Source organism: Empidonax traillii, unplaced genomic scaffold (assembly GCF_003031625.1).
Source record: "Empidonax traillii isolate 1590-97213 ecotype Southwest subspecies unplaced genomic scaffold, ASM303162v1 scaffold118:size1038473, whole genome shotgun sequence".
NCBI lineage: Eukaryota > Metazoa > Chordata > Aves > Passeriformes > Tyrannidae > Empidonax > Empidonax traillii.
Window position 1 is genome coordinate 135,668 of NW_020955311.1, and position 25,591 is coordinate 161,258.

A 25,591-nucleotide genomic window follows, 5' to 3' on the forward strand; every position below is an offset into this window, starting at 1 on the left:
AGAGGACTCCTCGTCTGGGAGACCCACACCCAGAACCTGGTCATGCTCAAGAACGAGCGTGTCTCAAGACATTCTTCAGGTGCTCCAAACCAGCACAACTCCCTCAAATCCCCATTTGCTGACATCAGTTCATATTTCATCCTGATCATCTTCCCTTCTTGTCCCCTCTGAAACCTGTGATCTTTCACTCATACCCAAAGTTCCCCACAGTGTGCCAGTGGCTGCACATTAAATTACTGAAGTTGACACCGCTCTCTCTGTCCTGTTATGAACTTACTTTTCCCTGTTTCCATCACAACCTTTTTATTAGGTGGTGAGATATGATGTTTTGTGTCTGAAAACATTAATGAGACAGGTTGAGCACCTTCAAGCAAGAGCATGAAGGAGGGTGAAATGAGGTGTGAATCCGTGCTGAAATTTGGGAGCTAACACACTCAGTACACAGTTACAAACAAAAAGGGAGGGGAAATTGTTTTCCAAGCACTGACTTGTCATTTTTAATTCACTTTTCTAGCTAATTACCAACGAATTCCATAGGAAGGACTTCCAGGAGAGGATGAGGGTGTCTCATCTGTGGCAGGCGCTCGGCAGGAGCATGTGAGGAGTGAACTCTGGCCTGCTCAGTCTATTTAGCAAGCTCTGAGATGTGTAAGTACATTATCTGCAAGGCTGGTAAAGAGCGCTCAGGGAGGATTTGTGGGTCTGTGGGAAGGACAAAGAAAAATGTTTTCTAATAAATTATTCACAACCTCGCAATCCCTTTTGGGCAGGTTGTTGCTCTGTTTGCCCCAGTGCTTCCCGGTTCCTCTCTCCGCGTCCACACGCACAGTTTCTCACCTCCAGAGAGCAGCAGAGATCTCAGGCAGGCTGCTGCAGCTAATGGTGGCAATTAATAACTTGTCATAATCCCGAGGATGGAAGGGAGGGCTCACCATCAGCAGTCAGGTCATGGCGCTTCTGTGAAGCAAATGAGGTGCAGGTGTTGTCCAGATTTAAGAGCTTTGCTACACTCTCGGTGCACTGCAGTGCCAAGCCACAGCCAGAGCATCACCCTACAGGTACATAACTTACTGTACTAGTTTTCATGCTCCAGGTGCACACACATTATCCAGCCTTCCCCCCCTCCACTGCTGTTCATTAGGAATCCTCAGAACATTTCAATAAATCATAACACAGAGCAGTTAATTCCAAACATGTAATTGCAGCGTGCCTTTGGATTTGCATACACGGGGCAGAGCACTGAAGCTTTATTTTGCATTTGTAAACAGAAACGTGTTTGCAAGAGAATGTGTTGTCTTTGCCTTTTAATTGAAGTTGTGGATAAATAGCTTGGCTACCTCGCAGCAGTTCAGGTCCATGTTCTCTATTCAAGCTTGAGAAAATGAAACCTCATTATGCCTTTCGTTAAACAACAAACTACAGAATCACTTATTTCCAGACAGCTCAGTTGGCTTTGCCTTTTTCCATTCCTGTGGGTCAGTTCTGCTTGAAATGAACCAAGTTTACAAATCTCTACTGGTTTGTACACTCCTATTATGCAGAGTAGGTTATGCATTTGTAACTGTCAGGCAGTCAGGGTGATCCAGCATTCCCATCTGACCCTATTCATTTCAATGGGTGCGTCTTGTTGACATTGATTCATGTTATAACTTATATCGATGCATTATAATCCCTTTGTGTCACCCCACTGGTTATTTCTACTAAAATGTTGTGAATAAATGCTGGCAATAATGGTCAGTAGGATCTGAAGCTGTTTTAAGGGATGTGGAGTCCACCTGAAGTCCCGGGTCAGTGCTTTACTCTGGCTTTTCCTCTGGAAGACAATTAACATGCAAAGTATCCTATTCCTGTGCATTTGCATGGCAAAGTGTCTCCTGGCTTATTAATAATTTGGGGCTGTGCATTCCAAATGTATATTGCACTCAACTAAAGGGATAAGTAAACACCATTATGCATGCATGTAGGTCTTTATCAAGGTGTGGTTGATAATGTTTTAAAGCAGAACTATTTCTCATGAAAATAGCTCCTCTTAATAGCCTCTGTCTCTCTATTGTGCTTCTTAGTGAAACATAAATCACTAATATGTTTTCAGCTGCAAACTACTCTCCTTTTCCATTGTATTCACAGATTTAGTGGCATTTCAAATAGATAAACACAAGCAACATCTATCAACACTACAAAAAGGGGGCCTTAATCAAAGCTCCAGGTCCCAGGTCTCAGCATCTCCATTTACCTTGAGATAAATCCATTGGTGTGACCACCAGTGCACAGGGTGACAAATCACCCCAGTCAGCTGAGCAGTGCAAGGGCTTATTGGCCTTTCTTTAAGTGGTCTTACCCTTCAATGAAAAGGATGGTGCTTGTCAAGCAGGGCCAGATTAAAGTTAGACAAAAAGAAATGATCTGTTATTAGAAAACTCCGATTGAGAATCACAAAACAGGAAAGAAATATGAATAAGAATTTACAGTGAGGATGCTCCCCCCACATTTTCTCATCCTCCCCCAAGCAGAAATTAACTTTAATTACTTTCCCAGCTTAGCACATGATGAATGTCAAGACAAGGAGGCATTACCATTAAATAAATTCGTGGCTCTGGGAATGTGCCTGTTGGAGCAGGAGAAGGGGAGCCTGTGCCTGGTGGGGCCTGGGTTGCTGAGCTGCTCCAGCTCAGGTGTGGTGGAGAACACCCCAGGAATGCCTCCTTCAGATGTGTTAGGGCTGCTTTTGCTGGCCACAGCATGGGATGGCTCTGAGGAGATCTGTGCCATCACCTGTTGGGAGGCAGCACCCTGTGTATGGATCTTTGGGAATGAAAGGATTAGGGTTCAACGGGAGGAGAGCAAGAGGTGCCTGAGCAGAGTCTTATCTGGGTTGGTCAGAGGCTCTTGATGCTTCCAGCCCGTGTTCTGACCTTGTTTACAATGACGCAACTGCAGGAGCATCAAAATCTCCTGTCAAGGTTGGCCCTCAGTATTTTAGCTCACATAGTTTCTGAAAACAAATTTGAAGTGTAAACAAGGTATATACAGATAACCTAAATCCTCCTGAATGTCATTAAATCATCTCAATAAATAATGAACAAATTCTTCTCTCCAAGAGTATCCAAATCCTCCGCCTTGTGTTCTGGTGATCCACATAAATGTGTTTTAAGTCTCTTAAAAGTCCTCTTTATAAAAATTAAATGAGTGAATGGACAGCAACTGAAAAACTTCAGAGCCAACACACTTGGAAAGTTGAGCAAATATTTGCCCATCTAATCTGTTTGTTTGCCAAGGAAATTCACAGTGAGGGCCTAGCGAGGTAGTGAGAGGAAAAACTACTCATATTTAGATTTTTTCATAGGGCCAATGTTTACGGTTGGTTGGGTGGGTGGTCATGGGGTTTTGTTTATTTTTTCCTTACCATTGATATTCATGCATTTAAAATGCACTTGGTTTCTTGTGACTTGATGGACCACTATAGAAAGATTAATTTTCTGTAATCATTTGATTTGATAAATGTCTACACAGCCCAGCATAAGTTTATTTTCTATTTATCCTGATCTTGAAATTAGTTGCTAAGGGTACTCAAGGGAAACACTTCCATAATTATAAATAGGTCCTGACAACAGACATTTCCAATTGCAATAATGTAAAATGGTTATATTTCACATCCGAACATAAAATGGCACTGGTAAGGACACACAAAGGAAGTGTTGCTGCCTTCCTGTACAGAGTGCTGTGCTTAAATAAACCTGGTGTTCGCAGGCCAAGATTTCAATAACAATAATTTCTTCATTACTTATTTTACTTTTTTTATGGTGTAGGCAGTAAAATATAGAGAAATGAAGGGACTTGCACAAGAGGACATTGGAAGTGAGCAGCAGAGGTAGAGAAAGGTCAAGGCTTCCCAACTCCTTAAGTGCAGAGAAAACTGTGCTGTGCCAATTTGGGGAGTAATCCAAAATTAATGTTTGTGGTAGTACCTTAAAAGCTCAGGGAAACCACGGGGGATGAAAGACTGGGTTCAGGATTATTTATGGTGAAATTACTTGGCTTCACTTTCATCAGCAAGGCAGGTTTGTACCACAGGAATAAAGAGAGGGTAGGGAAGTGCTTTGAGGAGGAATAGCACATCATGGAGGTGACAATCCTTGGCCATAATCCTCAGCACAGACAATTAAAAAGCATCATCTTTAAATGCCTTTCAAAATCAGTGGAGCCACACTGACTGTGGTAGCCCAGATATAATAAAATATCCATTTAAAGATACAAGTTGTATAGATACAAAAGATCAAGTAATGCTCAGAAGTTAAGAGAACATAATAATTATCTGATAAAATGTCTAATATACATAGGTATAGCCTGAAACTGCCATGGTGATTGCACAGTAATTTAATATAAATTGATTAAGTACATTTTTACTGATGCTTAAAGACTAGTCATAGCACGGGAAATGATGTTTTGTTATCAGCTGTTACTAAACACACAGTATTTGCTGGAGTAAATCCAAGTGTTGGCTTTAAGGCACTTCATTTAAAGGGTTTGCAGCTGCTTTTCCTGCACTCCAGGTTGAACACAATTGCCAGACATCACAGGAGGATTTTCCAAAACCAGGAGGGTTTGTCACCCCCAGGGACTGAGCACACCTGGGTCTGACAGAGCAGCAGAGTTGACCCAGCCCTTAGAAGCAAACCAGTTGCTCTCATCAATATAAACAGAGGAGAATCCTCACATTCCCCATTCTTGTAGGAAGAAATCCTTTGCCTATGGGGTGATTAAAGGCAGGATCTCGTTTGAGGCAGAGCTACTGAAATAAAGATCACTCCAATTTACATCTCCTAAGAGATCTCCTCTTGATCTGCAAATAAGGGAACCCCCGACAAGTATAACCTGGCAGATCATTAGGTTATTTTCTATTAGGAAAATGGCATGAATTTTATTAAAAGCTAACTATAAATATTTATGCTGATAGAAAACCCACTGTTTTTGTTATTCTTTTCATTGTAATACCTTAGAAGAGGTGGCAGATAATTGCAGGATTCAGTAGGTCACTGGAGGTAAAGAGAGGGATTTTTCTGGAGTTATCACTGCTGAATACAAACTGCAAGTGAAGGTATGAGGATTTTTTTCAAATCTGAAAAGTCACTATTTCTCTTTTAAAGAGGAGAACATATTCTCTTTTAAATCTTTAAAGATCATCTGTTCTGCAGTGCCTGCAAATCATTACTGTTTCATACTGGTTTGCCAAGTGAGGAGCTCAGCTATCCATTTTCCTGTTGAACTCTTTCTGTCTTGGCTCACACCCTCACCTTCCCTGCTTTGTTCATCCCCACACTCTGTGCAATACTCTGCCCTGATAGTGAAAGTGCAGTGTTGAAGTACTGATGTAAAACAGAGTGATAAAAATTGCTAATCTCGTCTTCTGAAACCCAGAGTTTGACCCAACAGCTCTTTCCAAACTGAACATGGAGAGAGATTTTGGCCAACAATCTCAAACTCACACACAAAACATGGACCTTGAAGAAATGCCACTTCCATGGAAACAGCATGAGGTTTCTGGACTTTTGGAGTAAATAAATATTCAAAGACAGAGCCCCAGAAATTAGGAATGCTCACTGGATGGAGTAAATGAGGTTTTATGTTTATGGGTAGAATAAATGTTCATTCTTTATACGAATCCTAAAGAAGGATGTTGCCTCTTCAGTTTTACCCAACTGCTTCAAAACGGAATTAGGAATTTTTGGAGTAACAAACTTAGTCAATTCAGTTTAAAAACAAATACTAGCATAGCCTCTGAGTCAAATCCATAACTGTATCCAATCAAATGCTTGTTGTAACTCCATAGTTTAGCACTGTGTAAGATCAGAGTAAGCAAAAGCACATTGCTATAAACCGAATTCCCAAGGGCATGGAAAGTCTCTCCGGCAAAATATTGGGCAGAAAATCCTCCAAATTTCTCTCTAGGACTTTTTTATTCTTGCTGTGTGAAATGGGGGTTAAACTCTCACCTCAGTAACTGATGAGTTATTAATTCACGTTTGTGAAGTGCTGTGATCTTAGAGATCTTTTCCAACCAAAGGATTCTCTGAAAACTACCATGGTTAGCAAAATGTTGTATAACAAATAGGAGTATTGAGGGCAGCTTCAGAGTCAACCCATGTTTTTATTTAACCTGTAAAATTCTTCTGTTGAGTCTGAATTTCAGTTTCTTTTGACTAGAGTTGGACGGCTCCTTGTTTTCCTCACTCCTTAAGCACTTTGTTGGCTGTTTGGGTGGTGGTGAATTTTACCAGCAGACAATTCCAACTGTTGAAAATCACAGGTTGTCAACAAACGCCTGAGGCCAGAATTTTTTACTCTTACAATTTCTTTACTCCAGCAGTATCCCATCCAAGCCATGTTTACAACCACTCTACGTTCTGCAGCTGAGTCACTGTTTTTTAGTGGAGCTCTTTGCAATGCAAGCAACAGAAACTTCAGGGCAATCAATATGGCTTTCAACTCGGCCATCGAGAGTGCTGGAGATATTTAGGTCATTAAATGGCAGTGGACACAAGTAAAAGCCCATATCTCACTTCATTAGCGGTAAAGATGCTGTTTAGTTTTATTTGCTGAAACGTACATAAACTGCACGGGAGGGGTGGAAAACTGAGTCAGCAAAAATCCCGTGAGGAGCCAAAGCCAAGGCGTGGTCAAATTTCTGTGATCTCGGTGCTCAGCGCAAACTTGTTTTATTGAATTTTACTTTTATATGCCATATTAACATCTCATTTGCATACAGATTGCGCTCCATCTTTACTCTAAAACCGCACTGTCAGCAGTTCTCTTGTGCAGACAAGGAGTGGCACAGCAGCATTTAAATACTCTTGTTAAATTTTAAATCAAGATGCAGAAGGATTTGGTCAATCTGCTTCGTGGGTTATCTCATCCTTTTCCTTTTCCTTCACAGTGGTAGCTGGGGGTTGATTTTACTTATTCCTTTCAGGATTGTTTGGATGCACATATCTAAATATTTCAGCTACTCCAGGCATAGAATCCCTAGCAAACCCAGTGCTCTTCACATCAGGTTTCCCTGCTAATGCTTCTGCAATTCTAATTGTGGAAGCAGCAGCACAGGCAAAGCACTGCCGGGGCACTGGTTTTGCCACGATGTTCTATTTACTAAAGAGGTAAATACTTCATCTCTTATTGTTGTTACACTGGTAGAATTGCATTAGAGTCAAAAGAGAGTGCTGAGCAGAATCAAATGTAAATACATCCAGCAGAAGTACATACATACCCTGTAGTAGCTCTATAGTAGTAGATCACTGTAACACATTTTTTTTCTCCATCAACACAGATAATTCCCAGCTACATTAATAATTTTTTCAACAATCAACTTTTAATTTATGAGTTTTAATAATTCGATTCTGAGGCTAAACAAATAAACACACCTGCCAGGCACTAGAGAACATGACAGAAATTACAGTGTAGCATTTGCCATGCTGGAATAACAGAGAGAGATAATACATAAATACACACAGTGACTATGACTTGGCAACTGTTGATGGTGTAACTGCCTTTATGTGATCATGCCTGGTGAAAACACGGGAATTTTTGGGTGTTGTAATTAGTGTTGGCAGGTAGCAATGCAGGCTATCCCCTCTTGTACTGTCATTAAGTGGATAAAGCAAATAAGATGAATATGTTAAGGAAGTTTCAGAGCTGCATCCCCAAACCCTGAGTCTCTGGAGGCTCAGTCCGACCCTGCACTTGGCATTTAGTTATGCTAAATACACCCATGGCTTGGCTGCGAGCCAGGCCCAGCTATTGTCCTTCCAGTGTGGGATCAGTGGTTCACCTGCAGGATAACAAACCAACTGCTAATGGGAGTAATTAGGAGCCTTGGGGGTGATTTATCCCTTTTGTCACTGTACAAGCAGTGTAAATGCTGAGGTTTGCAAAGATAACAGCTATTGGTTCAGGAGATGATCCTTTCATCAAAGACAGAAATTTGATTTTTAATTGTCAGAATTTGGAGCTGGGCTTAGTAAAAGTGGAATTGTAACTAAAAGTAGAAGGAATGTGTCCCAATACTTGTCTTTATTCAGCTTTGAATACCAATCCATAACCCAAAAATGACAAAGGTGCAAGACTGTAAAATGGAATAGATTATGACTCTAAATTGGTGATTATTTACAGATATCTAAAGATATAGGCTGTATTATTTACACACTAATATTCTTGTAAAGACAGAGTAGAAGTACAACTCTTAATAGAACTAACTGCTTTTTGTCTGAGTATCTGAAATATTAGTGAACAAAATGTCTTTGTGGTCTCACACTGCTACTTGCAGAGTTAACAGAAATCAGGTGATAACACTCAACACAAGTCTCTACCCAAATTGTCCCTAAATTCACTATAGTAATTGGAACACCTCGCTCCTCTCACCACAGCCATTGTTTATTCTGAATTACAGTCATGCAGACAAGGTGTGTTACTGAGAGCACTGTCACTGCCTGGTTTGACACAGGTAGGATTTGAATTCTGATTGTCCTTTTTCCTAAGATCTTAATTTTGGCACCTAATGCGTGGAAGAGCCTGTGAGTGTCCCCTGCACTGGGGGCTCAGTGCTGACCATGAGTTACCCCTCATGTGCTGCTGAGAAACACCTTTCTCTGAAACAGCTTTATAACTGTTGGAGAGAAGGAAAACAGACCCAAGGTTAAACCATATCCTACAATACCTGCCTTTGTCAAAAGATGACATTTCTTTGGACTTAAATTTCCTGTTCTGTACTGTTTGTGTGCAAGCTCCAGTCCCAGACCAGGGGCAATGACCTCCAGGAAAGAGCAGGATGTGTTTTAGAAAAGGGAGGAAATGTGATAGTCTGGAAGCTTGGAGTACAAGATCCAATCTCTCTCCATGGATGGCAAGAGCATGTCAGACATAATGGAATATTAAGAGAAGGAACCTATTGCAGGCTCAGGGGACTTGAGTAAGATAGCATTAAAAACTTTACTGCTATTAAATCTCGGGGAGCTGCGGATAATTTTGCTTTAGAGGAGCGTGGCTGCTGGTGTGGTTAAAAATGCTATCGAAAAATCCACTCAGGAGGAATCCCTCAATAAAACAGAAACAATTGGGGCTACATTGGAAGTTCCTGCTAAGGAAAACATCATTTGGCAGAGAAGATTGGAGAGGCTGGAGAGTGACAGCACCAGTGGAGTTTTAGGACTGCAAACGGGTGCTGAGGGAAATGGTGGAAAGACTATTGAGACTTTATTAACTGCTACATTGGGGATCAGAAATAGTTCTCCCCACAGAGAGAGAAAAGCCTCTCCCGGAGCACTGAAACATTTGGCATTAACTGCAGTGCAAGGGAGAGGGATGAAACCATTCTTTTTTTTTATCTGTAAACCCTCAGATTAAAGCCACAGAGCAGGCAACCAACAACAAATAGACATTTCCTGCCAGCAAACGTTTTCATACAGGAGGGTTTATACTCAAGGAAAATTGTGATACGTACAAGTATCAGAGAAACAGAAAATTGGATCATATAGAAACCCTTAAAAACTGCCTTCTCCCCTGATTACTGGATAGCTAATGACACCACATCCCCTGGCTCCCCCTGGATATTTGGTTAATCCCTCATCCAGTACACCTTCCTCACTGAGCTCAAGGGAGAAAAATCAGTATATTTAGAAGAAAATAGAAGTATTTGGATTTATTTTACTAAGTTAGACATGACTGAAGAAACAAAAGAGTCTTTTTATCCCTCCAAATAATTGGCACTGACAAATATGCTACTTTTGCTAAAGGACAGCTACACAGAACTGGGAATGTGTGGCAGTGGAATCAGTCTTTTTGTTTGTTTGCTTTCTTATTTTAACTAAATTTGTGCTGCAGCATTACTCAGACTACAGAAAACCCCAAATACAGTGAATAAAGGGTGACTAAACAGGCTGAGCAGAGCACACCTGTACTCATGAAAGGAGGTAGAGGGTGAGAAGCAGGGATGGAGTTGGGAAGTAAAACCAGAGTTTTCTAGTAAGTTTTTAAGCTGTACATTGAATTAGATCTGTTCTCTTTGAAAGAGAATTCTCAGGATATGGAGAGTCATTTGCTGTGGTTTGTTTTTCTGTGGGATGTTGCTGTTCCTGGAGATACAAATCCCTTCCATGGCCACCCCTGTAGGTATCTTGGGAATGTCCCCAATCCACCACAGTGTCACACACATCATTGTGTGGTCTTGGGTCCCCAGAATCCTGAGAGTTTAGTGGGCCTCCTTTCCTTTGGGATTGAGCTATCCTAAATTCCAGCCTTGGGATCTGGTGAGAACTGTATTACCTCATAGAGGTCTCCTTCCATGTCTCATCCAATGAGGATTCCCATTTCTTGTGCACTGGGAAAGCTGCACACCTGGCTGCAGAGAATGAGGCAGGAAATGGTTCAAGCTTTACATTTTTAGATTCATTCTTCATCTAACATAGTGTTCTTAGACTCTACTGTGAGTAATGGAAAAATATCCTTATCCTATACCAAACCCCAAGAAATCTGCTCTTTCAAAGATACTTTCTTTGAATTTTAGTGAGGAGAATCGTCTTCCATTACTTAACATTGAAGACAAAGGTAAGAGCTGGATTTTTATTAAAAACCTCCTTCAAAGCAAACCTGCCCCTTTTCTGCTCCAGCTGAGACATCCATAACATGAAGTATAAGCAGGGGACTCCATAACAGCTGTCACAGCATCTGAAGACTCCTTTCTCAAAAGAAACCTACTTTGGCACAGAAACATAAAAAAAAAAAAGAAAGACCATTTTAACAAAAAGAAAAGTACTTTAATGAATTGCAAATAGACTGTAAATGACTACAGAAAAAACTGATGGGGTGAACAAAGTACATAAAAATCCTGTGTGCACACACTGTTTATAAATCAAGCTCTCACCCACCATGCTTGGAATAGACATCCAAAGGAACATATCAAATTACACAAAAGGTCAGGGAATGTAAAATACTGAACAGACTGTTATGGGATCATCTTTAATCTTTTCCACAGCCTAAAAACTTGTGGGGAGGGGTAAATGATATTAAATGAATTGAAGAAGCTAATGAGAACTTTTGGATTATAATGCCAAAATCAGGAGACATTTTGTTCATTTGAAAGATCTGGCACTTGCTGGAAATTGTATCCAATTGTTGAAGACATTCGGGAAAGTTAATTTTCTGCTTAATTTTTCTAAATGCACTATTGGCTTTAAAGAAAGAATGATGACAAGGGTTGTGGTGACAAGTTCCATGTGACGTCTGCATCCTGCCTGCTCCAGGTAACACCTGAGGTAGGGAATTCTCAAAACAAACAAAGGTTAAATGAAGATATTCCATTCTGGCTTAAAATGTTACTTCTTTGAAGGTTCACCTCTCTGTTTAGACACAAGAAAACATGGCTTGATTTCCAGGATGGCCGAGTACTCAGTGAGTACTTCTTCCCGTGGGGAGTAGACAAACTGTGGAGCAGGCTCTCTCTTCCTCTCTGCTTTGTTCTTTCTCTTCGTCCTCTGACTGTTTTTGGAACTTCTACTGAACCTTTTTTTGGTGTGTTTTATGTGTGCCTTTTCTTTAGGAGAGAGAATAAAAATTCTCTCTCTCATCCCAATCCACCCCATTTTTGTGAACTAGGCAGGGGCCACATTTTGTTAGTTACCTGTGTCCAGGTGTAACATTTCTTGACTATTCTGCCACTTTATGATCATTTGAATGAATAAATAATGCTCTAAAAATCATAGAATCAAAAGGGTCCAATTGTACTCTGATGCATCAGATAGGGTTGTGACAAGGTGAGAGGTGTTATTTATATAGTAGGAAATAGAAGTACTTGAAAAAGAAACCCTCTTCTGTTGGAAGTCTGGCTAATTTCAGGAGATTCACATTCAGCACCCTCACTCTATGATGGCAAAATCATGACCTTAACCTAAAATTTGTTACTTAGGTCCATCTTTCCACTGGATTTCTCCTTCTTAGAAATCTCTTTAATTTTTCAGCTATTTACCTTGAATTTTCTTATTTTGAAAATTAACAAAACCAGCTCAAAATGAAGCTGGCTTGGTTCTATCATACACCACTGTTAATTATAGCCTGGGAAGCAGAGACTGACCCCTGCCTCCCCTCCTCTTCCCCTTCCAGTGTCCCAGTGTCTCCCCAGACTGCTGAAACAAGTTATCCCAGACAGTCCTATAGAGCAGAGAGTTCAAAAGGCACATTCAGGACATGACAGACTTGCCAAGCAGCCCTTGAATATGAACAACAATATTTTGATTGGGACTTTTCCCAAGAAATTCAATTTCTCCTTCATAAATGTTTTTATTGATGCCTGTGTTATTTGTAGGTGTGATTGTTTTGTATCTGCATATCCTGACACGTATTTGTCTGTGTGGATGTCCTGTATTTTGCACTTAGTGCTGGTAACTTTTAGTATTTTTCCTCTGGGAACACGCTTTGATAGCTCCAGTATTTCAAAGAGCATGCAATCCAAAATCTGTCAGGAGGAAATATTTCTTTAAGGAAGAAAATGTGTTTTTTGTTAACTTTCTCAATCTCTCATCCATTCAGCTCTGGGTTGAATATATGTTCAAGTTTTGCAGGGCTTGGGGTGGGACTCCAACGATTTCTGTTGATTCCACCTTTTTAAGCAGGAGTTAACAAGAGGGATGTCGAAGTTTGAACCTGTATATGAAGTTCCTTTCCAAAATTAAAGCTTTAAAGTTACAAATCAGACAACTGATTTATATCCATCCTTAATGACTCTTGGCCTTGCAAGGAAACATCATATATTGTCTTGTCATATTAGCTGGAAATGAGTTTGCATTCCTACAAGAAGACACTCAGGGAGAGGAATCCATGCAATTTCTATAGCATCAAAGCCTTATTGGGGTTTCCAGGTGACTGAATTCAGATTTATTGTTGGTGAACTTGGCTCCCAGTGATCTATTTAATTCTAAATTAGCATCTCTATTGCAATGCTTAGCTCTTCCAGTGCTTCCCAAACATACACTAATTCAGTCTCACACCATCTCTCAAACAGGAAGAGGGATAATGAGGTGTGGGATCTCCTCTTTTTCCTTCTAACTGTACTGTTATTAATGCCTGGACTTTTCTGAGCTCATATAACAAAAGGAGACAAAGCACATCAGTTTATCGGGAGAGAGAAATTGGGGCCAGTCTGGCCGAGCCTTCTGGAATTCAACTGTGCCTCCTCTCCATGGACAAACCCAGCTCCCACAAAATCATCCATCTGCCACAGCACTAATAAACCACGATAGATTTCTCTGATTCTTCTCAACAAATCTTTGTTGTTACTTTTTCCTGAACCAATTTTTTATACATTTTATAAAACCCCTGCTGCAACTTCATCAACTTCTGCAGCTAAACAAATAGTTTCTGAAGCGAACTTAAGCCTGTGTTTTGCTGAAGTACATGGAATATATACACACTTTTTGTGGGACAGTGACTTGTAGACTGTCTATAACTTACAGAATTATTCTGTGCACCTTCTGTGTCTGATGCACAATGAAGAGATATTTGTGGTGTTTTCAGATAAAAACCTGATCATTAATAACATATTGAACTGTGAGAAGTGTTAAAGATGGAGAATTGCTTCCAGTCAAAAAAGTTTAGGAACACCATAACTTTAAAATATCAGTTACCTGACAAAAAAAATTACATCTTTTTGGTGTGTTCTAATCCCTTTGGTAAGTTCAAAGCATAATTTTTCCACGTTCTCTTTATCTTCATTCCTGTTTAAAGATTTGAATACCATTAAGGTCATACTTCAATCCAGTAGAGGCTTGGATCTCCATTTTCATCTCTCTGACTTCTTGTAAGAGCAGTAAGTACTATAAAATATTCTGTGCCATTCTAACTAATCACCCCTCTGGCATTCTGAGCAAATGCAGGTTAATGGTGAATCTTCTAATATTTCTATTAATTACGTATATTATCCTAATAACTCTATTGTCAATTTTTCATTGCTGGGTAATGACTACAGCTGGGTTAGCTGTTCATAACTACTAATGGATTTAAAGGAAAGCAGGGGGTTTTGTTTGTTTGTGATTTGCCTGCTGGAAAAGCTTGATTTTTACAAACCTATTTGTTTTTTGAAATTCATTTAGGGATTTTCTGAGCAGCTGTGATTCAGCATTATTTCTGGTTTGGACAGGGGCATCTACACAGGGTATAGAAAAAGGGCGGTGGTTATTAGAACTAATATTTGAAGTAGTTTCCAACCTAACCTTTCTATTAAATATAACACTTGTACATGTGGAAATGAGAGCACAGTTGGAGTGCTGGCGTTTTGCAGAGCCACTGTGACATGTGCTTTTGCACAAACCCGGGAAGTTAAGAGGAGGATCTCTGTGAAGGCTTCAGATTTAAGCACCACAGAGGGGAGGCAGGAGATGGAGTAATTCAATTCTTATTCTAATAAAGTTTCCTGTTTGGAATGGGAAGAAAGGACTCTTGTTCCAATTGTCCAAATGTTCCGGTGCCACCCACCATAATGAGGTGGAAACAGAACTGCAGCCAATTCAATAGGACTTTCAGTTTGATGAGCCCGTAGAAAGATCTGAACATAAGGATTGTTTCACAGAACCTGGGCAGCAATGAAGCTGAAAATATCGATTCATAAATTTCCCAGGAAGATGAGAAAAAGGGGACAATCATTCCTGAGAAGTTGATGAACATTTCCATCCCAAAATACAATGCACTAATGGACATGTTTGTGTGAAAAGGATGCAGAAAGGTTTTAAATGCAGCAGCATGTGAATAAGCAGAGCTCCTCAAGGAGTGTTTCCTTAAGGAAACACTAAGAGTAGAATTTTAAATGAGGAATTATAGGAAAAATCATGACACTTATTTGACTTTGAAAAAGCTGTCAACACAGTGCAAGGGAGTGAGAAGTTACCCCAGGACTGAGTGCGCTCCAAGAGGGATGTAAGGGGAGCTGCAGGAATTTCCAAGTGCAAAAGGAAACCTGTTAAAAATGACTTTTTCCCCCCAGAATTTAATTTCTCAGCCAGAAATGTAACAGGTAGATGAGGCAAAACAAAACTAGGAGGCTGGCTGGAGATGGAGGCAGCAGTGCTGGAAGCTGAGTGTGGATGTTTGATGATCTCTGCGGTCCCCTCCAACCCCAACCATTCTGCAATTCTGGGATTCTAAGCTCTATTGCTGCAGTATGTAAATCTTAGATGTCCTAATTGCAGGTTAGAAGATGACAAACACATCTCAGGCAGCTCAAGATCAGATATTCTTCAGTCTGGAGACAGGAGCTCAGCCGTGCTGAGGAAACAGTGAGACACCAACAGCTCACATGCACATGCACCCTCTGAAAATGTGCCATGAATCCTGTCCCGGCTGCTTCAGACTCACTGGACATGTCAGTCCGTTTCCTCACGCACAAGACACCACTTTACAGGCTTCTGAAAATCCCGGAGCAATGTCAGGAGAAGCAGCAGGGCAGTGGGTGAAGTGTAAAGGCAATAGAAGAGGGAAGAATCACAGTTCTTTCATATTTAAAATCGATTCAAATGGAGAAGTGGCGGTGATTTATAAACTTGAGGAAGGTTAGCCTTAATCTCTAGCTAGACATTTTCATTGCCTGAGTAAACTTTGAGCTCATATGAGCTACAGAGGCAGAAATTTGGTATTAATAGAGACACTTGAGGCAGTTTTCTTAACTGAACCACCCACGGTGTCATGGGGCTTTTACAATGAAACCTCACTGAAATGGCTTGGCTGCTTAGGACAGCTCAGATCCTCAGGGACTGCCTGTGCTGGCAGTTCAGCTGCTTCCCAAAATAAAGGCATAGTGCAGAAGAAAACTAAAATAAACCAGAGAAGCATAATAGAAAATATAGAAATATAAACAGAGTTGTGCACCCCACAGCTGAAAGAAATCGCAGCTCCTGCTGCAGCCCTGGTGCTGTGTAAAGCTCCCAGTGCCCACAGAGAAAACGTATAAACAAGTATTTTTACTTGGCTTTACGTACCTTTACAATCATGCCCACAGGATTGTTTGCATTTTTAGAAATTTTTCTGCATGTAGATTTTGAGGGAAATTTCTCCACAAAACCATGTGTGGAGAATCATTTCTTAACTGCAACTTCCTTGGACATTCAAGTAATGTAAATGACTTTAAAAAAGGCAATTAAATGTATGATTGAATGTCAACCTTTCTGACTGCAGCCTTCATTAAGAAACTGGAAATGTGAGGTATTTTTTTACCTAATATTGAACACAGTTAATTAAAAAGGTAAAGATTACATTTTGCTTCAGTTAATTTGAAATAAAGAACCCCATTTAAACAATATATTTCAGATTTTAGTTATAGCAATTAATAGACCAAACTGTGTACTTAAGGTTTTATTATATTGATTCTAAAATAATTAGATTAGCAAACACATTGCAAATATATTATCTAAAACAAATAGGATTATGACCATGCTTTTTGTTATACAGCAGAGCAATAACACATATAACAGTACAATCTAAAGCAATCTCATAAAATTAACAGTCATGGAGCATATATTACATTCTTGCACTAAGTGACAAAAGGCAGCACGAGCATCATGTGGACAGTTTTATACTGGAGGCTTGTTAAATGTCTTGGTGCAGGATTTGTGAAAGTTAAGACATATCTTTGATGTTTAGCAGACAATCTTAGTTCCGTGTGTGTTTACTGGAGTATTTCTGAGCAGCCCTCACACTACACTTGTAGTAACCTTGTTTTTATTGCGTCTCTCACCCCTCTCCCACCACACTTTCACATTCTTCCTTGCAAGGCAAATTGTAAAAAGTTTTCCAGCATCAGTTTTAAAAGCCTGTTTGAGAGGCCTTTTAAAAAGCATGACATTCAATCAAAGTTCAGGGAGGAAAGTTTTAATGAATAAACTTGGTAAATTAGAAGGCACGGCAGCAGAGTGATTAACTCTCATTGGAGCATTAGTGTTAAAATTAATTAAAATGTTTAAGCCGTAGGAGGCAGTTACCTCCTCAAGACCCGGCTTTGCCCTCGGAGTCAGGCTGGATCCAGCAGCGATTCATCTTGCCCGGGATGAGAGAAGGGGTAAAAGAAAAGAGCAGGCAGGACAAATGTGTTTTCCATGGAGCTGCGCCGCGGGAAGGCCACGGGGACCTCAACGCGGCGTCACTGGAGTGTGACACAATAATACAGTGGGGACGGGGCAGGGATGTGCCTGGGGAGGAAGGGGACCCTCCTCTCCCGGGGATTTCATTTGGCTGGAGGTGACAGAGCTAATTTCATTACCAGCCGCTTGCTGGATGGGGCTGCAGTGCCAAACAGGCTGCTGGGAACGAGCTCTCTTTTCCTGATCCCGCTAAACTGGGGATGCAACTTTCTTTAGCAAGCACCAGAAGTATTTGATACAGCAATACCATTTTATCCTCACAGCTGTCACCACCTTTAGTAACAGCCTCTCCTCTGTTGCTACTCTGTTACAGCACCAATTAATTACATGAGAATTAGCTAAATTAATATTATCTGATTATTAAGAAATAAGGATTTATCTCAGTTCTTTGATGGCAATAGATATTAGCAACCAATTTGGCAAGAAATCATAATGTTAGATTCTTAGTGAAGAAAAAAGGAAACTTGTTTTCTTTTCAAAATCATTTTAGATCTGTTTCTTTCAAGAATCAGGAGCCTGTATTTCTTCTCAGCCAGACCCGTTGTGAGGTGGCTGTTTTAACAAATCTGTGCTGGTTTGGAATTGTAAATGACAGCCTATTTTATAAAGGAAAAAGTCTTCTTTGACAGCAGAACAATATCATACAAATAACAAATGGCAAATTGTGTCATACAGCTGAACAGTTGTTTTCCCATGTTCACCAAGGGCCAGTTATTAATTTTACATTGGTCAGAATTAAGGATTTTGGAGAAATTCACCTGAAACAGAAAGTATGAAAAATTCCTGCTCAATGAAAATTACCATTATTCGCTGTAGATCTATATTCATAACTTTAAAACCTGGCAGTCTTTCCTATTTTTTTCCTCTATAGATTTCTTGTCAACAAGGGTGTCAGAGGTCAATGTCAGAATGCCCCTCTGGCACCCATTAACTATAACCAGAAAACTTGTTCACTATTGATCTACAATGTCTAAATATCTATTATGTTGGATATAAAAGGTGGTTTCACATCTTTCTAAAACAGATAATTCATAAAGGCCAAAGGGTCAGGTGTAGTGATATATTATTGTTTCACTGTATCTCTGACTGCAAGAGCAGGAGAGGAACAGACCAAGTGAAGTGTCACTGAACTCTCGGGGAGACGGTCACGTGTCCACCTCCCCACCACGGCCCAGAATGCTGTTTACTGCCCGTTGCTTGGGGTTTGTTCAGGGTTTTGAAGTCATGTTTGAACTCTGTGTTCATATCATGGTAGGCAGAGCTCACGTGAATCCAAAATCCACATGGAAGTCGAGTCTCAGCACTGGAAGCTGTCCCTCCAGTGCTGGGGCCCAGCTTGCTGGCTGTGGAGCACTTCACCCCGTGATGCTCACACTGCCAGGGCTCTGTGTGTGCTTCAGCTGGACTGTGACAAGAGTTGTGCTCAAAAGGGCACAACTCCCGTAGGTCGAAGTTGTCACAGCCCTGTGGTCTTGGGTAGAGCGATGACCCTTGATGTGACAGAGGGTCTGCCCCAGAACATGTGACATATTATGGCCATAGCTCCAGAATCGTGTGTTTTCTGAACAGACACTTGTGTAATATCATATGAATGGTTTTGTTTGCTCATATCAACCCATCAAATTTATTGAGGCTCTTTTAATCCCCTCATTATTTAACTATTGAGGTGCCTCTGGTCTGCTTCAGGCTCAAAAGCAGAGCAGAAACAACTGCATTTCTTTGTTCTGCTATTGCTACAGCAGAGCACAGAACACTGTGAGGATGGAGGACACAGTCCAGGGCTTAGTTCCCCCCCCCAGTCCCGTGAATTCAACCTTTGAGACTACCTGGCATTTCCCAGAAGGCACCTATTACTTCTGCAGGATGAGACCCATAACAAGCAAACCCTCTTTGGAAGGCAGCTGATACTATACTCTGTAATGGAGTTTATGGCCTTCTAGCAAGCCCCCAGAATGGTTCATATTCTTCCAGGCTACATTTTTGAAGAAAGTAAATTGAGATGAATCATGCTAAGATGAGATAGTTAAAATGTCAGGCTCCATAAGTTTCAGTGCATCCTTATAGCTCTGAACACTAAAATGCAACTGAACATTGGAATAAGGGAAACAAAAGAGAATCAGATAACTAGTTCTTATAGAGGGGAAAAAAGTAATTTCTGTCTGTGCTGCTACATCATGGAAATCCACATAGTACAGTTTTAGAGCTGTACCTTAAAAAAAACAATTGCAGTTTCTTTTTATCACTGGCCTTGGTTACACATCACTGCCTACTCTATGGCACACTAGAATTGCAGAGTTTCTGAGGCAAACAATACACCAGCAGCTTTATTTCTGTTTACAAATGTTACCTGGGGGAAATGTGCCTGTACCTGTTGGATAAATTACAAATCATCAGCCCTAAATGTGACCCAAAACAGTAACACAGAGGGGGAAAGGGAGCACGGTCTGTACGTATTTGGTCTTAGGGAGGAGGAAAGTGCCTGCTCAGTGCTGCTGGTTTAATCAGCTAATGAAATGATCCTGCTGTACTCTCTGAACCAGAGCTCCCTGCCTGGTGTTTCCTTGAGCTTTTTCTGCACAACAGACACTTCTTCATTTATATCTTATCATAACATTTACAACTAGTTGAGTTAACTATTACTGTTCAGTGTAGGTGTTGAAGCCAAGTCACATCACCAGAAATGCCAACACATTTGCTGTCCAAGGGGCTCGGTGGGCTCACAGGGACAAGGCACAGTATGAAGTGAAGCCTTGTGGCACATAAACTAACCCTTAGTCCAAGCCGAGAGAGAAAGGTTGGCCTTGCTATTGCTACATCAGGAGCGAGCTACCACTCAAATCACTCTGTTCCACATTTCTTTCCCAAAGGTTGGGTAGGAAGCTTTTCCTGCCATGGCTGGTGGAGTTAGGATGGGTTACACGGTGCCTCTAAACTCATCAAGCCTGGGTACCTGGTTACAGCGGGCTTGACCTTGAGCCGGTCACAAGACCATTAAATCCTGTTGCAGGGATCAGACCCAAGCTGTGGTAACCAGATCCCAGACCTGAGCTGGGCATGCCAAGGATTTAGGGATAACGCTGGACACCAAATAGGGTCAGGAGAAACAACTGGTTTGTAACTGGAGCCTCTCACACCGCACTGGCTGCAACACAGATGGGCCAGAATGAAGGCTATCACTCCTAGTTTATAGCCATTAGCAATCCTGATCTCCCTAATATGAAACAGAAATAATAGTATTATTAATAATAATATCAAACTGACACATTATTAGCCTCTACAGATGGCTCTATTCCTCCTAATAATTTTTATTTTTATTTAATGTTTGGAGATGCTGTAAAAAGGGACTAGTGCTTCCAAATGTGACCTCTGTGGGGTTTAAAACCTACTGAATCAGATGAGATATTAAGGCATTCAATGTAATGTATGACTTAAAGCCATGTTTTTAAAACTTTAATAGGAAGTGTCTGATGCTTTAGATTACTATTTCTTGAAGTATAGTAGGCTGAAGAATTTGCTTCAGAGGGTCTCTTTATATCCAAGAAGAGCCACGGTGAGAATACACAGTATGTTCTCCCCTCACCATGCCTCTAAATAGATGTAAAGGAATTAGGGTGCATTAATAATACATCATGTTTCTACTTTGTTTTATACTACTGTACATATGTTCTTACACCACAACCAACACCACCGTATTTAAATATCTCCAAGCAGTTCATTAAAGAAGGTGATTAACATCTGTCATGTGTTTTTCCCTGCTCCTGTCCCTGAGGAGAGCAGGATGTTCAGTGGCAGATCTGATTTTGGTAGGGATTTATCGTTTGTGTGGGAGGCTTTTTTATTTTGCTGAGGTTTTATTTTATTACACAAAACTACCTGTTGGGATAAATGTTTGCAAAGGCAACTCCAAAGAAGTCTGATGTGCTGCTGAAGTGAAAGGTGGTGAGATTTAACTGGAGTGAATGAGTTTGGAGACCGGGGCTGGTGTGTGGTGGGAATCCTGCCACATCCTCACCTGCCCACTGGGAGATGGGACTGAAGCCTTTGGCTCATGTCCTAGTGCTCCAGACCCCTGTGGATACCCCAGGAACATTTTGAAGACAAGGATCAATGAGCAGTGGTGGGCACTGAGACATTCACTTCAATCCTGCTGGTCATGGAGTCCCTGTTTTCTGACTAAGGCATTCCATGGTTAAATATGAATGTCATTAAAACACAGAGAGGAATTGGTCCTTTGGGAAGCCCTGAAGTAAAAGCCTTCAGTGGAACCAAATAGTTTCTTGCTGTTCTTTGTGTCTTTCCCTCTGGGAAGGGTTTGAGTAAGTCAGTCTGTTGTGCTTCCTGGATTTCTGATGCTGTTTCAGTGAGAAAGTAGCCCTTCAGGATCAGCAGTCATTGATATTACTGGTTTGGTAGATCTAGCAGGATGAGCGTGTGTCCCTCCCTGGAGACTGAGGAGTGTCCAAGGCCAAGTTGGACGGGGCTTGGAGCAACCTGGGATAGTGGAAGGTGTCCCTGCCCATGGCAGGGGGTTGGAATGAGACAGGCTTTAAGGTCCCTTCCAACCCAGACCATTCCATGATTCTCTGGCTCTGTGAGGAAGTGAAACAGTCCCACCTGTAGCAACACTGTACCCCGAGAACTTGTGGGTCATCAGTTCGATGAAGCTGTGCCAGGCCTTTGATAAGTTTTCTGTGAGCTTTCAAAATATGTGGAGATGCAGGCTGATATTTTCATGGATATTTTCACCCTCAGTCAGATTATTGTGTGGACAGGACCAGAAGTCAGATGAGTTCCAGCATTTTTCTTCATGAGGTCTCCAAGTTTGGAATGACTGTGGTCTCCATTATAGTCATTTTGCAGCATCAACTTCAGCGAGTTAAATTTTACCAAATTTTGCTTTCAATGTTACTTACTTATGGTAGCTGTCCAGGAAAGCACAGAGATTTGTGTCTAAATAGCTGCATCATCCCTGCAAGTTTTCGTATTAACTGTTAGACCACTGGTTGCTCTTAGAAATAAATTTACATCTGTTCTAATATATATTAATGCACTCGGCTCACGCTGATTGTATTCTGTTTGCTTTTCCAAGGAGAATTGGATGGCTTCTCCTTGATAGTGTGGTTCTGTACCAGCTACTTCCCACAGACAAGCCAGTTGTTCTTGTCTTTGTTGAATTTGTGCTACCAGCTTCCATCCAGGAGGGGATTCTGTAGTCACTTTAGTTTCACACTGAGGGCAAATGGGGCGGTCGGGTCTTTTCCTTGACTTTCCCTTCCCCAATCCTTGGACTATGAAGAAGGTTTTCTGTACCCCTAAAACATCTGTATATGGGAGAGCATAGGGAGAATGGGAAAATAAAGGACAGGAGAAGGTCTGTGTGCACACACAAGCCATGAACACACACAGACTCACACACTCAGTCTTACAAAGATCCCAGTGGGGAACCCACACTAAAGGTTAATGCAGCCCCAGGCTGTAATTAGCCTTTTGCACAGAGTCTCCTTGTTGTGGAATCTCTATTTATGAGGGTTTTCTGGGGCAATGAACCACCGCTCCCCTCCCCCAGTGCCCCCAGTAAAGCCCAGTGGCAGGAAGCTGGCAAGGATGCAGGGGTTTGGGAGGAATGCTGAAGAGCAGGGCTTCTCCTCCCATGGCTCAGGGTCCCCTCAAGATCTCAGGGATTCTCAAAGGTGAAGAGAAGAAAAATGTCTTGCCCCACTACAAACCTCTCTTTTTTCCCCCAGAGAAAGGACTCCAGGGAAAACCTGCCCCCCTGATTTAAGAATTCATTCAGATCCATTGGTGGCAGTAAATTTGCCCGTTCATCGTATGTATCTGCCACAAGAGAGAGGATTGTAACTGCCCTCTTGTAGTCCACAAAAGAAAGGATCCTCTATACTGAAGTGCAAGAAATTAAAGGATTGGAGAGCACAGTAAATATTAATTCTTTCAGAAAATCTATTTCACGTGGCTTATCCAAGTTCATCTTCCAAAAATGTGCTGTCCTGCTCTTTGCTGGTGGCTGGTGCTTGCAATGCACAGTGAGGGTTTATTGCAACCATCAGCTCTTTGGTGGCTGGTGGAGCCAACTGCTGGGGTCGTTCCTTCAGTAATCCCGGCACAAAATTACATCTGGGTATTTTTTTATGATCTGGGCTTGCAGATCTTGCATGTGTTGAAGGCAATAACATTATAGAGTTTCACCAAATGAATGCCATTTATTTTTTAAATTCAAACAAAATATGCCCTCTACTTAATATGACAACCTGCATAACACCAGAGAACCACTAATGACCCTCTGCACCAGCACCAATGGCCTGGTACTTAGTGAAAAAATTCATGTAATTTAGCAATGCAAAAACTAGCGGGGAATCAAACTTCATTTGGTTTGGTTTGGTGATCCTGTGCAGATGCTCCAAGCTCTGAGTGTTGGTGCTTGGAGGTGACATGGGCACAGGCAGTCCCACAGCAGAGTGCAGGGTTCTGTTCTGTTAGTGCTGAGTGCAATGACATTGGACTGATAAACTGTGATAACGTTTTCAAAAGGCAAATCCCACAATATATTGAAGCCTCCTGGGACTATGTGGAGGTGTTGTCAGCTCCACTGCAGGCACAAATGTGAACTCCCACCACTGGGATATGTAACAATTTGTAATGCAACAATTAACAGAAATATTGACATAAGTATGTGCTCAGCAGGGAGCTGGGATCTCATAGACTCTCTGGAGCGACTGTAACACAACGTATACAGTACCCCATCAATTCTTAATGCAGCCTGGTCTCTGTATCAATTACCATGAAAACATGCACATACCTATGTGTGTAACCGGCCACTTGCACGGTGTGGCATAAAAAATAAAACTTCCCTTTCAGCTCAGGTTCTTTCCCTTGGTTGTGGGCAAAGTATGTTATAAAAATGCATATTTTTTAACATGAAATCCCCGTCAAATTGTATTACCGTCATTGCCAATTTCACAACTGGCAAACCGTGTTAAACATAAATCTGCAAAATTATAATTAGGAAAACATTTTGCGAGCCACTCTCCTGGGGATTTGGAGGTTAGAGGCATTATAAATGCTGTGTGGGGTTTATAGCGTGTGTGATTCCCACTCCCCCCCATGGCACACCCGCGCACACACACGTGCACGCCCGCTCTCCTCTCGCCCTCCATCTCAACTAAAGTAAATAAGATATCCTCTCAGCTAATGGAAACTCCACCAGCACTCTGTTAGTGCCTTTTCATGCCAATTAAACACATTTTATACAGTTGTAGTAGATGCTCCAGTGCCTGCACAGTAGACTCCAGTAGAGCTCAACCAAACAACAGCACAGCAAATGTGATGTGTGAGACTTCAGGCAAGTTTCCCCTTCTGTCTTTGTTTTTAGCCACTTGAAAATTATTCCAATGGAAAAGGTTCATTCTGGAAGAGAAGTGTTTATAAATGTAGAAGTGGAATTAACCAACTTGCTTGTAGCTGATTACTTTGATAATAAAGATCTCACTCGGCTTAATTTAAATTAATCCTTCCTGCTTTAATGAAAACCCAACTAACAGCATACAGAAATGTTGACAGATACAGTTAATGCCCAAATATACATTTATTTACTTATGATAAGGCATTTTACCTTGATCTTGTGCTCATCCCTTCTTTTAATTCTCTAAAAAGGGATAGTTTGCATTTTAGCTTCTACACGAGGAACTTTTGCATTTTCCTTTGATTAATTTTGAAGTGATTTCTTAGGGGAAATCTTCCTCCTCACCCTCTACACACCAGCAAATTACACGTGGTCATTATATCATGGGATTTTATTCAAATACCTCGTTCTTATCAGGCGATAAATTTGAATTTACAGCGTGGCCAAAACGCAACAGGATCAAACGGGGAGCCTTGAAAGGAGTCTCTGGGTTATCGATTAACCCCAGGTTTGCAGGAGCAGCACAAAAAGGCCCCAATCCCTTTGAGTTTGCAGTCCTGCCTTAGGACTGGCAGGGACTGGTCCTGCTCCAGCAGCGACTCCGTGTCTGGAGGCCCCACTGAGTTGTGAAATGAGCGCGGCTCCAGCACCTGCTCAGCCCCATTACAGCCCCAGGCTCACCAAAGCCTGCAACTCCTCTTCCTAAAGAGGGGACATATATCCTGCCTTAAAGACAAGACCACTATTACAAACCCCGGAATATAAATTACACTTTCATCTTTCTTTGGTTTTTCTTTCTTTTGCTTCAGTTTTCATTCCAGTATAAACTTTCCTGTCAAGAGGACATTTCTGATGTGTCAAATTCACCACTGTAATGAACAGGTTGACAAATGTTGAAGGTGAGCAGACATTTGGGGCTGCTGCAGCTGCCTGCAGCCAAGAGGAAACCATGACTTTCACAAGGATAACGAGGCTTTGAAAGATGGCTAAAATGTCGCCATCAACCTGC